Source organism: Giraffa tippelskirchi, chromosome 12 (assembly GCF_054371585.1).
Source record: "Giraffa tippelskirchi isolate mGirTip1 chromosome 12, T2T-mGirTip1v1.2.pri, whole genome shotgun sequence".
Lineage (NCBI taxonomy): Eukaryota > Metazoa > Chordata > Mammalia > Artiodactyla > Giraffidae > Giraffa > Giraffa tippelskirchi.
In genome coordinates this window covers 37,604,900-37,621,989 of record NC_137286.1, presented here as the reverse complement: position 1 = coordinate 37,621,989, position 17,090 = coordinate 37,604,900, and the positions used below count along the sequence as shown (strand labels likewise).

Genomic DNA, 17,090 nt, shown 5'->3' with positions numbered 1-17,090 from the left:
GAGGACACACACACACACGTTGCTAGTGAAGGCCATGTGGAGAACAGTAATGAGGTTCGAGATGGTAGGATGGTAGCAGGAGACTCAGCGAGCTGGGAGGAGGAATCCCACCTTGACCCAGATCATTCTTCCTCCTCTCCCATGTGAACAGAAGGTAAGCAGGGACTCTACACTCAAATGAAAGTAACAAGGCTTTCCCCTCCTTCTTCTACAAGAGTGGTATCTGAGAGCCAGCTAAATACAAAGTTCAAATAAGACTCAGAGTCTCATAACAAAATAAACGGCTTAGGCTTCTATTGAAAACCACTCACTAGACAAAGAGATGGGAAGATGAATCTAAAAAGACAAACTGAATCTAAAAGACAATCAGCAGATGTCAACAAGATGACAATCAAGAGACATTAGAATTATCTGATAAATATTTTAAAGTAGACATCAAGAAACGCTTCAAAGAGCAATTGCAAACATGATAGAAATAAATGAAAAAATAAAAAGTCCCCGCAGAGAAGCAGAAGATATAAAGGAGAATCAAATGGAAATCTTGGAACTGAAGAACAAAATAACCTAAATAAAAACTCAATTGAGGGGCCTAACAGCAGAATGGTGAAAGAATGAGTGAAATGGAAGACACAGATTATACAATTTGATAAACAGAAAACAAAAACTGGAAAAAAAAAAAAAGTGAACAGAGCCCAGGGACCTATGGGACTAAAATAAAATATCTAATAAATCTGTAATTGTAGACATGGATGAAAAAGATGAAATTTAAAAAGTGCACGAAGATGGCTGAACGGCCCAAATTTGATGAGACACAATCTATAGATTCAAGAAATGTTGTTGCTATTGTTGGTGGTGGTGGTGGTGGTCAGTCACCCAGTCATGTCAAACTCTTTGCCACCCCCATGGACTGCAGTATACCAGGCTTCCCTGTCTTTCACTATCTCATGGAGTTTGCTCAAACTCATGTCCACTGAGTTGATGATGCCATCCAACCATCTGTCAACCCACTCTTCTCCTGCCCTCAATCTTTCCCAACATCAGGGCCTTTTCCAGGCCTTTGCATTAGGTAGCCAAAATACTAGAGCTTCAGCATCAGTCCTTCCAGTGAAAGGTCAGGGTTGATTTCCTTTAGTATTGACTGGTTTGATCTCCTTGCTGTACAAAGCATTCTGAAGAGTCGTCCCCGGCACTACAGTTTGAAAGCATCAATTCTTCAGCGCTCAGCCTTCTTTATGGTTCAACTCTGACATCCATACATGACTACTGGAAAAACCATAGCTTTGACTATATGCACCTTTGTCAGCAAAGTGACGTCTCTGCTTTTTAATATGCTGTCTAGGTTTGTCATAGGTTTTCATCCAAAGAGCAAGCGTATTTTAATTTCATGACTGCAGTCACTGTCTGCAGTGATTTTGGAGCCCCCCAAAGAGAAAATCACTGTTTCCATGGTTTCCCCATCTATTTGGCATGAAGGGATGGGATCTGATGCCATGATCTCAGTTTTTGGAATGTTGAGTTTTAAGCCTGCTGTTTCATTCTCCTCTTCTACCCTCATCAAGAGGCTGTTTAGTTCCTCTTCACTTTATGCCATTAGCGTGGTATCATCTGCATACATGAGGTTGTTGATATTTCTCTTGGCAATCTTGATTCCAGCTTGTGATTCATCCAGCCCAGCATTTCGCATGATACACTCTGCATATAAGTTAAATAAGCAGGGTGACAATATACAGCCTTGACACACTCCTTTCCCAAGTTTGAACCAGCCCATTGTTCCATGTCCAGTTCTAATTGTTGCTTCTTGACTTGCATACAGGTTTCTCAGGAGGCAGGTAAGTTACTCTGGTTTTCCCATCTCTTTAGCAATTTCCCACAGTTTGTTATGTTCCACACAGTGAAAGGCTTTAGCATAGTCAATGAAGCAGAAGTAGATGTTTTTCTGGAATTCTCTTGCTTTTTCTATGATCCAACAGATGTTGGCAATTTGACTGCCAACATCTCTGGTTCCTCTGCTTTTTCTAAATTCAGCTTGTACATCTGGAAGCAATCAGTTCACATACTTTTGAAGCCTAGCTTGAAGGATTTTGAACATTACCTTGCTAGCATGTGAAAAGAGAGCAAATACCAAACAAGATAAACCTAAAGAAATCCCTACCAAGATACAGTCAAACTTCCAGAAGTTAAAGACAGTGAAAAAAAGCTTAAAAACAGCAAGAGAAAAATATTACCTTATCTATAGGGTAAAAGCAATTGAAATGACAGTTGTTTGCCTTGGAGTTTAAAGGGAAACTCTCACAGAGACATGTATGTCAGTCAGACCATTTTTCTTACCCCATTATGTCAGTATCTGTCTTTCAAGTGGAATGTTTAACTATTTAAATTTAATATAATTTCTGATAAAAATAGGATATGTCTTATGTGGCCCCCTCCACCTTATCCCATTTTTTACTGCATTATGATGTGTTAAATCAAAACTTTATCTAGAGTACTATTTTAAGCTCCTTGTTATTTCATTTACCATATATTTATTACAATTAACTTATTTTTAATAATTAACTTATTACAATATTGATAATTAACTTATTACAATCCTTTTTAGATTAATATTAATGTAAGTAAATATTAAAAACTCTGCTCTCTGTAGTTCTGCTTCCTCTGGTGAAGCACATACAAACTTTCTATACAGTGTGCATATCAACACATATTTATAATTATTGCTTTACAGGGCTGCCCTTCAAACGAAAGGGGAAGAAAAAAGTGATAAATAAAACATATATTGGGTTGGCCAAAAAGTTCCTTTGGTTTTTTTAAATAAAAATAAAAGACACATTTTTTTTTTCATTTTCACCAAGAACTTTATTGAACTCATATTCACTGTTCGTATTCATGTTTTTGTTCCATTACCATCTACCATTTTCTAGGCAACTTCATAATTCCCTCTTCCGAAAACTTTTTATCTTTTTGAGCAAAGAACTGTTTGAGGTGCCTTTTACAGTCTCCCAAAGAATTGAAATATTTTTCATTAAAATAATTTTGTGTAAAAACTGAAATAAATGGATATCGGAAGGTACAGTGTTTGGCAAATACGGCAGATGAATCAGAATTTCCTAGCCAAGCTCTAACAGTTTCTGCCTGGTCATCAAAGAAACAGGAGGTCTTGCATTATCCTGATGGAAGATTATACACATTCTGTTGACTAATTCTGGATGCATTTTATTGAACACTGCTTACTTGTTGGAATTAATTGTTTAATTTTCTGGAAGGAACTCATAGTAGAGGACACCTTTCCAAACTCACCATATACACATCACCTTCTCTGGATGAAGACTGGCCTTTGGTGTGGATGGTAGTGGTTCATTTCACTTGGCCAACCATCTCTTCTGTTCCACAGTATTGTACAGTATTCACTTTTCATCACTCGTCACAATTTGTTTTAAAAATAGAACATTTTTGTTATATTTCAGTAGAGAATCACAGGTGGAAATACATTCAAGAAGGGTTCTTCTCTGCTAATTTATGTGGAACTCCAACATCAAAGCAATTAACGTAATCAAGCTGGTGCAAATGATTTTCAATGCTTGATTTGGATATTGTGAGTATGTCACTATTTCTTATGTGGTATAAACATTGACAGTTCTCAATTTGATCACTATTAACTTCAACTGGTCTATCCAACCATGGAGCATTGTCCAGCGAGAAATCTCTAGCACGAAGCTTCACAAACTGCTTTTGATACATTTGATCAGTCACAGTACATTCTCCATACACTGCACAACTCTTTTTTTTTTGCATTTCAGTTGCATTACCTTTCTTGAAATAATAAAGCACAATATGCCAAAAATGTTGCTTTTATTCTTCCATCTTCAATATTAAAATGACTACACAAAAAATTCACTAATTTGGTAAGTTTTTTTTTTAAAGCACAGTGATATGACAGTTGTCACAATACAATCTAACAAAATTGTTTTGAATGAAATTAAAGACAACTAAGTGCTATGAGAGCTATCTTATGGAAGAAAACCGAATGAACCTTTTGGTTAACCCAATATTTATACTGTCTTTTATATTTACCTAGTTATCTTACTGTTTCTATTTATTATGCTTGTGGATACAAGTTACTGTCTACTGGCTTTTCATTTCAACTAAAGGATTCCCTTTTATTATTTTCTGCAAGGTAAGTTTACTAGCAAGAATTACCTCAGCTTTTTGTTTTTGTTTACTTTATTTTTTACATCAGTTTTAGGTTAATGGCAAAATTGAGGGGAAGGACTGGAGATTTCACTACCCCCACACACGCACAGCTTCTCTCATTATTGACAACCCCTCCCCACCAAAGTGATAGAATTCTTACAACTGATGAACCTACAGAGACACATCATTACCAACCAAAGTCCATAGTTTACACTGTTGTCCATGAACTCAGACAAACCTATAATGACACATATCTATCATTTAAATATCATTTAGAGTAGTTTCACTGTCTTCAAAATTCTCTGTGTTCTGCCTATTCATCATTCCCTTCCCTAGCCCTTGGTAACCACTGATCTTATTACTATCCCCATGGTTTGCCTTTTCCAGAATGTCATATGGTTGGAATCATTCAATGTGAAGCCTTTTAGGAATCCCTGCGCAACCAGGTAGGACATGGAGGGAGAGGGGTTGAGGAGAAGTGGAGGTGGGAGGGGCCATTGCCCCTTAGGGGCAGCTAGGGGAGGAGAGGGGCTCCCATGCCTGGTCAGGCACACTCACCTCAAGGATAGGAAGGGACCCTTTTGGGTTTGGAGTATCACAGGGGAACACGGCTAGCATTTCCCCCACACACTTGGCCCCTGAGAAGCCTACTGGGGTCCTGGGTCTGGTCCTCTACCCTCCAAGGCACTTTCCACCTACGTGGGCCCAGGGACATGAGAGGGGGTTAGGAAGAGCAGAGCCAGATAGGGAGGGACGTTCAGGGGTTGGAAGATCAGGGGGAGTGCAGTTAGAATTTCATTTCTCCCACCCAGCCAGGCACCAGTGAGCTTGCTGGGGGTCCTGATCTTCTGTGCTCCAAGGCAGGCACTCAGGGGCCCCTCCAGGCCAGGTTGAGCCTGTCCCCTACCCCCTATACCCCTAGGGCCTTTGCCAGATGCAGAGGGTGTGTCCTGAGCAAACCCCACCTCTACTTAAGCCTTGCCCCTAGGGCCTTTCCTGGCTGCTTGGGTCCTGAGCCTAGACCCTGCCCCAGTCTCAACTGTACCTCTGCCTGAGCTCCTTCCCCTGCCCAATCAAGGCTTTTTCCAGATTTATTCTGTTTTTGCTATTGGGGTTCTGTTTCATCCTCTGATGGTTGTTTCATCTTTTTTTTCCCCAGAATATATCGTTAGTTTTCTAAATTTATTTTACTTTTTATTCTTTGTTATTGTTCTCCATTTTTGTTTCTTTTCTTGTTTTTGTTTTGTTACACAGCTTGCAGATCTTGGATCATGAGCCAGAGGTTGGGTCTGAGCTCCTGTGGCGGCATCATGTAGTCCAAATGGCTGGACTAACAAACAACCTCAGACCCCTGGGCATATTAATCAGAGTGAGGTCTCCTGAAGTTTTACATCTCAATACCAAGACCCAGCTTCACCCAACTTCCTGCAGACTCCAGTGCTGGAAATCTCTGGCCAAACAACCAGTAAGACGGGAACACAGCTCTACCCATCAAAAACTTATATTGTGCATACTCATTCCTGCCACCTTAACTCTGTCCACAGAATTTCCTAGGGAATACTGGAGTGAGCTGCCAGTTCCTCCTCCAGGGGATCTTCCCAACCCAGCAATTGAACCAGTGTCTCTTGTGGCTCCTGCATGGGCAGGCAGATTCTTTACCACTAGCACTACCTGGGGAGCAAAATAATACAGTACAGATGAAGAAGCAAGGTAAAAACCTACAGCACCAAATAAATGCAGAGGAAATAGGGAACCTACCTCAAAAAGAATTTAGAGTAATGATACTAAAGATGATCCAAAATCTCAGAAATAGAACAGAGGCACGAATTGAAAAAATATAAGTAATGTTTAACAGGGACCCAGAAGAACTAAAGAACAAACACAGATGAACACCACAATAAATGAAATGAAAAATACACTAGAAGGAATCAATAGCAGAATAACTGAGGCAGAAGAACAAATAAGCGAGCTGAAACATGGAAGGGTGGAAGTAACTGCCAAGGAGCAGAAGAAGAAAAAAAAAAAGAATTAAAGGCAGTCTTAGAGAACTGAGAAAACAGTAAATGTACTATTTACAATAGCCAGGACATGGAAAAAACCTAAATGTTCAATGACAATGAATGGATAAAGAAGAGGACGTACACATATACAATATACTCAGACACTAAAAGAAATGACACAGGGTTATTCGTAGAGATGTAGATGTACCTAGAGTCTCATACAGAGTGAAGTCAGAAAAACAAATATTGTATATTAACCCATATATGTAGAAACTAGAAAAATGGTATAGATGAACGCATTTCCCAGGAATAGAGACACTGACGCAGAGAACAGACATGTGGACACAGATAAGTAAAGGGAGGATGGGATGGATTGGGAGATTGTAATTGACATATATACCCTACCATATGTAAAACAGATAGCTAGTGGGAATCTGCTGTAAAGCACAGGAAGCTCAGCCCAGTGCTCTGTGGTGACCTAGAGGGATGGAATAGGGGGGAGGGGTCGAAGAGGGGGGCGATGTATGTATGTATATAGCTGATTCACTTCATTGTACTGCAGAAACTAACAATGCTAAGTCGCTTCAGTCGTGTCCGACTCTGTGTGACCCCATAGACGGCAGCCCACCAGGCTCCGCCGTCCCTGGGATTCTCCAGGCAAGAATACTGGAGTGGGTTGCCATTTCCTTCTCCAGTGCATGAAAGGGAAAAGTGAAAGTGAAGTCGCTCAGTCGTGTCTGACTCTTAGCGACCCCATGGACTGTAGCCTACCAGGCTCCTCTGTCCACGGGATTTTCCAGGCAAGAGTACTGGAGTGGGGTGCCATTGCCTTCTCCGGAAACTAACAATATTGTAAAGCAATTATATTCCAATAAAAATAAGTAAATAAATAAACTAAGGCAAACTAAAAAAAATATTAAATACTCATGAAATTTAAAAACAAAAACATGATTTGGACACAAGCATACATCCTCTTCTTCCCAAAATTAAAAATAAGTGCAATAAGTAATGTGTTAAGGAATAAAGTCAATCTTACCAAAACAAACATGAAAGGAGACAACACAAACAATAACTTGATCTGAATAGTAAATGGATGAGAAATGATGACTGACAGAGTCCTCCAAATACAGATCTAAGTCCACACAGAGGAGGCTGAGACGGAGCCCAGAACAGCTCACAAGTGGGAAGGAGCAGGTAACCATGAAAGCACAAGTATAGAGGAGGTTAAAATGCGAGGACTGGCATCAAGTGTTTATAAGAATCACTTAGATGCCCCAACATACTCATATGCAGGACTGGCAGCTGCTTCTCCCTGCCCTGGTGGGATATTAGAATCTTACTCTCTGGAGAAGACAGACCAGAAGGATTCTGTATGCCAGACACTGGCAGAGCTACAATGGAAGTGATACGCTACAAACAGAGGTAGGTTTAAGAATAACTGACTCCTCCAGCCCTTATTCCCTCTCAGCTCTCAGAACACTGATTGCCTGGCTCAGGCTGCCTAGGTGGCAGACTAGAAAAATTTTCTCTGGCCAAATTCATCAGCCTGAGAGAAAAGATCTAATCATACTAACATCTCCAAAATAATACCTTCTGAGCCAGACTGTGCTGTAGTGAAGCCTACACCACCAATCTGTCTGAGACTCTCATACACTCACACAGAGACATGCAACTCCTATCAAAGTCACATAGCATTATAAGAAAGCTTCTAATATAAAAACAGAGTCAAAAATATAAGCAAGTAATAAAGGAGCTTTGAAGAAGTAGACAATACCGGGAGCAGATAAAAACATCCAAAACTTAAAAAAAAAAAATAATAATTTCAGAAATGTAAGAGAAGCTATTGCATCAATGTAAAAAGAGTTAGGTTTATCAGGATGCAGTTGCTATCAACAAGGAACAATCAGTGCAAGACAGTTCTTAGAAATTGGAACACTGAAAGATAGAAAAAGAAACAACAAAATTCAGAGGGAAAAAACTTTTGCTACTACAATCCAGCAAGTAGAAGGGAAAAAATAAAGCCACATAAGACCTGGCTCACAGATTTCAAACAAACTTATGGTTACCAAAGGGGAATGTTGGGTGGGGAGAGGGCTGGATTGGGAGTCTGGGATGAACGTATACACACTACTGTACATAAGACAGACAATCAACAAGGACTTACTATAAAGCACACAGAACTCTACTCAATATTCTGTAATAACCTATATGGGAAAAGAATCTGAAAAAAGGTAAATATATGTTTATGTATAACTGAATCACTTTGCTAACACAAAGTTTTAGCAGTGTTAATCACCTGAAACTAACACAATACTGTAAATTCAAACTTTAAAAAAAAAAATCTAGAAGCCATATTCTTCTACGCTCCCTTTCTCAGACCACTACTGATGGGTATCATACCCCAGAATGAGAACATAAATCTAGAAAGGAAACAACACAGGATCCTGAAAAGGACATAACTGGAAAAAAGCAACAGGGATTCTCTACTTTAGTTGTGGTATATTAAAGTACAAAATACATATTTTTTTTCCCCTTTGTCCCAGGTTCCTGACATGACACAAGCTTCAAAAATGCTTGAAATTTTCTTATAGGAATGTCTTCATTATGCTAAAAAAGTAACTGGTGGCATGGGTTGCCCTGAATAGCTTCAGGATGGGTGCTGGTCGGGAGAAAAACCCTGGGAGAGGTCAGAGGGCTGGAACTTTTGGCTCAACCTTCAGGGAGGTGAGGGAGTGCTGGAAATGGAGCTCAATAATGTTGCCAATAATCTAATCAATTCTAGCCACAAAAGGGGATGTCAATAAAAACTCTAGATGATGAAGCTTGGGAACTAAATTCTGAAGTTTTTTTTTTTCTTTTAAAGTTTTGGAGGTTTTCATCTGCTCCCTGTATTGTCTGTTTCTTCAAATCCCTTTATTCCCTGCTTATATTTTTAGCTCTGCTTTTTATGTTAGCTCTTAGGAGAGCTTCCTGGCTGGAAGGGTGGCACAGTATACCAGGAGAGTAACACAGCATAGCTCCTGGGCTCTGAACCTTCCTCCACCTTGCCCTATGTACCCTTCATCTGGCTGCTAATTTGTACCCTTTGTAACAAAATGATCCATGTCAGTATAGCAACTTCCTGAGTTGTGTGAGTTGTTCCAGTGAATTATCCATCCTGGGGTTTGAAGAGGCCCCAAATTTGCAGCCAGCCAGATAGACATGCAGACAGCCTGAAGACCCTGTTTTGAGTCTGAAGCAAGAGCACCCTGTTGGGAATTGTGCCTTCATCTCGAACGGTTTGATGCCAACACAGAGTAGGTCAGGTCAGAATTGAATTGTAGGACAGTCAGTGTCAGAGATCTGTTGACAGAACCTGACAGTGAAGGAAAATTCCAGTTCAACAGCTGCCAATTTACTTACAAGCAGCAAGACAAATGTTTCTGAGCACACACCTCTAAAAACATGGACCATACAAAACCACATGTTTCTGAACATAAGGACAGCAATCTATACTTCTTCTGGAAGGTTTAGGGAGGAAACAATGATGGTTACATGAAAAATTCAACAACTATGGAAAGACAATAAATAGTGTTAACTCTGAGGAAAAATAAATAGTTATACTAGAAAATAAATGTAACCATAGCCACAATGACTGGCTCATGCAAACTGTGATTTCATAATAACTTTAATACATACATTGCATATTAATTTAACCAAAAATTATGATATAATTTCACTGGGAGGATAAGGGAAGAAAAAAGAAGTGTATTATCTGGAGGCAGGTGGTGAAGAGGCAATTCCTCATCTTCAGTACTGGAAAGTCCTTAGATATTGACCATAACTCTAAACCAAAAAGCGGTAGTTACTGTAAGCATTTTATTTGGAGATACAATGCAAATTTACAGACAATACAAATCTCAAAGAAATATCCAGAGTTGAAATTAGACACTTCTGGGAAATGTAAACCGAGGCAGGGGTATAAATAAGCATTTAACCTGTGTGCAAGAACCATATTAACAAAACACATTTTTTTAAAAAGTTATCATCACCCACAACAGCACTATGATGTTATCACAGTAAGCAGCATTATATTTTAAGGGGCAGAATCAGAGGTGCGGCAGGGTTCCCAAGCTCACACAATTATGGAGGGTTGGATCCAGTTTGAAATGGTTGTTATGATCCCAAATCTTGTGTTTCTCTCTGGAGCTTCCTAGTATCAACCTGTCAATCAGTAAAAGTGTTTTGATATCACAGGAGTAAAAAAAGATTAATTCTGATTGGCAGGGATTGGGGAATCTCTTTATAGAAAGAATCCTTTGGACTAGGCTTTGAGACATCTCAGGCTGTTCCCTGCAGGCAGGGAAAGTGCCTGGACTATACGCCTCCCCCCTCTCCTACTACTACTACTTAGCTTCCCGTCTGGGTGTGGGGAAGCATGCAGCTCCTGCAGTCTACTGACCACATGATCCTGATGCGTGTGTCTGATGAGCTCCTGACAGTCTGTAAACCATCTACACTCTCTCAGGACCTAGTGGCCCCACTATTACAGCTCCTATGAACTGCACCAATGTTGGTATGCAATCAACAGAATAAGATGAATAACAGTACATCTGACAGGGCTGCTGCAAGTACTAGTTTTGGTATCACACTCACCACAGAGACAGGCACTGGTACTGGATCTTACAACCCACGGAGGACTCAGAGTCTGAGGCCCACAGTGCCCCTCGGGATGCCCAGCTCTGCCCATCACTTCTTGACGGGTGTGCTCCATCCTCCCCCTGGACTCTCATTCAATACTTGCACGCCTCCATGAAGCCACCCTCACTCCCAGGCGAGCTGCAGATGGCTTTGCATGATGACTTTGCATTGTTGGGGTTCTCTAGAAAAAAGGAACCAATAGGATGAATATATATATATATATATACACACACACACACACACACACTTGTGTGTGTGTGTGTGTAAGAAGAAAAAAAATGGGGCAGGAGGGGTGCCACATAGCTCGTAGGATCTTGGTTCCCTGACCAGGCATTAAATCCAGGCCATGGCAGTGAAAGTATCGAATTCTAATCACTGGACCACCAGGGAATTTCAAAAAAATTTTTTTAATAAGGATTGGCTCAGACATTTTTGTAAGACTTGGCTCACACAGAACTGGCAGCACAGTCCTATAATCCACCATCTGGAAAGCCAGGAGAGCTGGTGGTGTGACTCAGACCAAAGGCCAATGGTGTCAGTGCCCCCCAGGACTGTGAAGCTGGAAGGCCCATGAACCATGAGCGCTGATGTGAGAGGGCAGGTGAAGATGAGCAAATCAGCCCTTGCTCTGTCTCTTTGTTCTATCAGGACCTAAATGAGTTGCATGAGGCCCACTTGCTTGGATAAAGGTGATCTTCTTTACTTAATCAGTTCACATGCTAATCTCTTCCATGATCTGAGCCACAGTCAGCTCCTGGTCTTGTTTTTGCTGACTGTATAGAGCTTCTCCATCTTTGGCTGCAAAGAATATAATCAATCTGATTTCGGGGTGGACCATCTGGCAATGTCCATGTGTAGAGTCTTCTCCTGTGTTGTTGGAAGAGGGTGTTTGCTATAATCAGTGCATTCTCTTGGCAGAATTCTATTAGCCTTTGCCCTGCTTCATTCTGTACTCCAAGGCCAAATTTGCCTGTTACTCCAGGTGTTTCTTGACTTCCTACTTTTGCATTCCAGTCTCCTATAATGAAAAGGACATCTTTTTTGGGTGTTAGTTCTAGAAGGTCTTGTAGGTCTTCATAGAACCATTCAACTTCAGCTTCTTCAGCGTTACTGGTCAGGGCATAGACTTGGATTACCGTGATATTGAATGGTTGGAAACGAACAGATCATTCTGTCGTTTTTGAGACTGCATCCAAGTACTGCATTTTGGACTCTTTTGTTGACTATGATGGCTACTCCATTTCTTCTAAGGGATTCTTTCCCACAGTAGTAGACATAATGGTCATCTGAGTTAAATTCACTCATTCCAGTCCATTTTAGTTCACTGAGCCCTAAAATGTCGACGTTTACTCTTGCCATCTCCTGTTTGATCACTTCCAATTTGCCTTGATTCATGGACCTAACATTCCAGGTTCCTATGCAATATTGCTCTTTACAGCATTGGACCTTGCTTCCATCACCAGTCACATCCACAACTGGGTGTTGTTTTTGCTTTGGCTCCGTCTCTTCATTCTTTCTGGAGTTATTTCTCCACTGATCTCTAGTAGCATACTGGGCACCTACCGACCTGGGGAGTTCATCTTTCAGTGTTCTTTTTGCCTTTTCATACTGCTCTTGGGGTTCTCAAGGCAGGAATACTGAAGTGGTTTGCCATTCATTCCCTTCCCCAGCGGACCATGTTTTGTCAGAACTCTCCACCATGACCTGTCCATCTTGGGTGGCCCTACATGGCATGGCTCTTGTTTCACTGAGTTAGACAAGGCTGTGGTCCATGTGATGAGATTGGTTAGTTTTCTGTGATTGTGGTTTTCAGTCTGTCTGCCCTCTGATGGAGAAGGGTAAGAGGCTTATGAAAGCTTCCTGATGGGAGAGACTGACTGAGGGGGAAACTGGGTCTTGTTCTGATGGGCGGGGCCATGCTCAGTAAATCTTTAATCCAATTTTCTGTTGATGGGTGGAGCTGTGTTCCCTCCCTGCCATTTACCTCAGGCCAAACTATGGTGGAGGTAATGAAGATACTGGTGACCTCCCTCAAAAGATCCCATGCATGTACTGCCACAGTCCATGCTCCCAACCCTGCAGCAGGCCACCACCGACCCACGCCTTCGTGGGAGACTCCTGGACAGCCACAGGCAAGTCTGGGACAGTCTCCTGTGGGGTCACTGTTCCCTTCTCCTGGGTCCTGGTGCACAAGGTTCTACTGTGCCCTCCAAGAGTCTATTTCTCAGTCTGTGTAAGTTCTGGAAGCTCTATGGTGAGGTTAATGGAGACCTCCTCCAACAGGACTTATGCCATACCCACTGGACATGGAACAACAGACTGGTTCCAAATAGGAAAAGGAGTACATCAAGGCTGTATATTGTCACCCTGCTTATTTAACTTATATGCAGAGTACATCATGAGAAATGCTGGGCTGGAGGAAGCACAAACTGGAATCTAGATTGCTGGGAGAAATATCAATAACCTCAGATATGCAGATGACACCACCAGAAAGTGAAGAAGAAAGTGAAGAAGAACTAAAGAGCCTCTTTATAAAAGTGAAAGAGGAGAGCGAAAAAGTTGGCTTAAAGCTCAACATTCAGAAAACTAAGATCATGGCATCCGGTCCCATCACTTCATGTCAAATAGATAGGGAAACAGTGCAAACAGTGAGAGACTTTATTTTTGGGGGCTCCAAAATCACTGCAGATGGTGACTGCAGCCATGAAATTAAAAGACTCTTGCTCCTTGGAAGAAAAGTTATGACCAACCTAGACAGCATATTAAAAAGCAGAGACATTACTTTGTCAACAGAGGTCCATCTAGTCAAGGCTATGGCTTTTCCAGTGGTCATGTATGCATGTGAGAGTTGGACTATAAAGAAAGCTGAGCACCAAAGAATTGATGTTTTTGAACTGTGGTGTTGGAGAAGACTCTTGAGAGTCCCTTGGACAGCAAGGGGATCCAACCAGTCCTTCCTAAAGGAAATCAGTCCTGAATGTGCATTGGAAGGACTGATGCTGATGCTGAAACTCCCATATTTTGGCCACCTGATGCAAGTAACTGACTCACTGAAAAATACCCTGATGCTGGGAAAGATTGAAGACGGGAGGAGAAGGAGATGACAGAGTATGAGATGGTTGGATGGCATCACCGACTCAATGGACATGAGTTTGAGTAAACTCCAGGAGTTGGTGATGGAGAAGGAGGGCTGGTGTGTTGCAGTCCATGGGGTCTCAAAGAGTCGGACATGACTGAGCAACTGAACTGGACTGACCCATTTCACAACAGAGTGATTATGGATTAGACTGGCCTTGTTTATATCATCATGTGTTGCCATTTCCCCACAGTATTTTGTTGTGCTTCTTAAAATCATTTCTAAGTATTATAGGAATGTTCAAATTTTTTTGTTTCATTTTCTTTTCAAGATTTGAAAATTTCAGAATCTCTTTCCACTTGCATAGTGGTTAAAAATTTTGAAAACACATATTTTCACTTATGTTTACATACACATACACATACATATACATACAAACATATGTATACAGAGACATTAAAAAGCAAAGACATTACTTTGCCTACAAAGGTCCGTCTAGTCAAAGCTACGGTTTTTCCAGTAGTCATGTACAGATGTGAGAGCTGGACAATAAAAAAGGCTGAGCGCCGAAGAACTGATGCCTACAAAACTGTGGTGCTGGAGAAGACTCTTAAGAGTCCCTTGGACTGAAAGGAGATCAAACCAGTCTATCCTAAAGGAAATCAATCCTGAATATTCATTGGAAGGACAGATACTGAAGGTGAAGCTCCAATACTTTGGCCACCTAATGCAAAGAGCTGACTCATTGGAAAAGACCCTGATGTTGGGAAAGATTGAAGGAAGAAGGAGAAGGGGACGAAAGAGGATGAGATAGCTGGATGGCATCACCAACTGAATGAACATGAGTTTGAGCAAACTCCAGGAGATGGATAAGGACAGGGAAGCCTGGCATGCTGCAGTCCATGGGTTCGCAAAGAGCTGGACATGACTGAGTGACTGAACAATAACAACAACAACAACAATATGTACAGAAAGAAAGATATGTATATGTGGGTTATAGACTACTATCAACATTTCAGGGATAGCTGTTTGACAATTAGGCTTGATGGATATTTTTTCTGATCTCTTACAAGTTTTTCTTATATGCCACTTACTTTGTTTTGGGTTTTTTTTTTTTTTTTTCATAACTGGAATACATTATCTAGCAATGCTTTCAGATAATATATAGGTGGTAAAATCTGGATCCATGCATATCTGAAAATTCTGTTTTTCTACTTGGATCTGTAGAGATTTGGAGATAACAATTTCTCACCTGAGCTATGATATTATAGACCATGTCTTTTCAAATCCCAGATTTTTCTGATAAGGCCACAGATGTCATTTTGGCAATTAGTTTTAGCAAGTGATTTTCCCTTGTCCTGGATGAATTTAAGGTTTTTTTTCCTATCCCCGGTGCACTGAAATTGAAGTGTTCAATGAGTCTTTTACATTAAGTTTTTCATGCTTTCCTTGAACTCTAGAAGCTTTTTTAAAAAAGATCCTTTCTTTATATTTTTACTTTCCATTTGGTCAGTTATCTCTTTCTGAAATATTTTTTAGACTCAAGTCAGAATTTATTCCAATGCCTACTGTCAATCCATGGTTTCCGAATAGAGTTTCCCACTGAAGGGTTTCTTCGTAAAAGCAGATTCAAGTCTGGAGTGAGCAGTACAAGACAGCCTTGGGACACCTCATTTTATTTTGTTCTAGAAAACAGAGCAACTATGAAGGATCAGAGAGAGCTTACCAAAAGGACATCAGAAACAAAAATAAGTGGAACGAAATAATACATATCAAATACCTCCAAAAATAATTCAAATCATTATAATAAAATATCACTGGTCATCTACTATTTGAGTGTCTTAAATACTGCATAGTATGTTCAAAAACTCAAAAAAACAAGCAAAAATATCCCCAAACAAAAAAATATGAAAAATGCCTGGGTTCAAGCCCCAAATCTTCTCTGCTTAGACAAGAATGGTCCTAATAATATAGCACTTTGTTCATATGACCACACATGTTGATACACACCTAAAAAACTGCCTATTAGGAGGGGAGACAGGCCCTGAATCCCCCTAGCCCAGGTTACATCTACCACCCTTTCCAGATTTCTTACAGACATGATGATAAACTCAGGAGTCTCATTTTCCTCCAAAAGAGCAGCATTTCTGAAACAGGTGCAATCTTTCCAATCCAGACAAATCCATACCATGTATTGCATCTTGCTATTCCTTTCCTCTATCTAAGACAAGTTTCAAGCCCTTTAAAAGTATTTCTCTCTAATGCTGTGTGCTTTTAAAGTGATATTAAAAAAAAAAAAAATGCAGGGAGCCGGTGGAAAGCTGGTTTGTGATACATAAATGACCAGCTGCTCCCTGCGCTGATGCAAACCACCACTGGAAAGGAAACACATTTCCTGTCATGAGTATTCATTCCCTTTCAGTTTTTAATTTAATCCACTGCCTATAATTTCCCCTGTCATCAACAATGAAGGTGCCATCTGCACATTGCTGCTTTAATGCCTGCTCAATGGTTATTGACAAAGGAGCATCCTGATCCATGGCCATCACATTAACTGTTCCACACATGGAACAGGAGATGGGGTCCAACTGGCCTGATGCCCTCTGAAAGAAGGCATGAAAGGAGGTAAGGGGGAACCTTCCTGCAGTGCCAGTCCAGCTCCTGTTACAGAAAGCTGCCTTCAATGCTTCTCCTTCCTAAGACCAGATGTCAGTACAGCCCACACCTTTCAGAGAAAAGCCTCTGGTGCAGTTTTCACTCACTCTTGGACTGTAAAACACAGGACCACGAATACAAAGGACAAACCAGATTCAGAGAGATTCCCCTATGTTTAAATATCTATGCTGCATGCATTTTGCCTACCTGAAAAATAAAAAGTGTCTCCTGACCTCCAACTATCTATAGGATGTGCCCCTGAAGACAAGCCAGAAGCACTTACATGTTTGAAAATATTGTGATTCTCTAGGCTTTGTCTGTTTTTATCAACATGTCTGTTATTCTCTAGTTTCCATCAAGGAATTTTGTTGATCCTCAATCTCCAGATATTTCACACAAATATAAAATATTATCCTAAATGATTCATTCACAATTTGATGAGTAATCACAACATTTAATGCAAAAATAAATTTAAAAAAAGTAACATTCTT

General features: G+C 40.6%; 1 protein-coding gene and 1 long non-coding RNA gene across 7 annotated transcripts in view; one reads left to right on the top strand and one right to left on the bottom strand.

Moving 5' to 3' along the window:
- Positions 1-17,090, bottom strand: part of LOC145528373 (neuronal acetylcholine receptor subunit alpha-7) — a 135,073-nt gene that overhangs the window by 102,330 nt on the left and 15,653 nt on the right. The gene's annotated exons all lie outside the window — the stretch shown is intronic.
- On the top strand, positions 7-15,696 carry LOC145528374 (uncharacterized). Of its 5 annotated transcripts, none has more exons than XR_014070350.1 (6): positions 7-154; positions 4,576-4,634; positions 5,443-5,653; positions 5,733-5,898; positions 7,482-7,610; positions 15,634-15,696. It is a non-coding gene; the product is annotated as an uncharacterized LOC145528374 (long non-coding RNA). The 5 variants fall into 5 exon arrangements; XR_014070348.1 differs by having other exon boundaries at positions 15,484-15,696; XR_014070352.1 differs by lacking the exon at positions 15,634-15,696 and adding an exon at positions 7,319-7,382.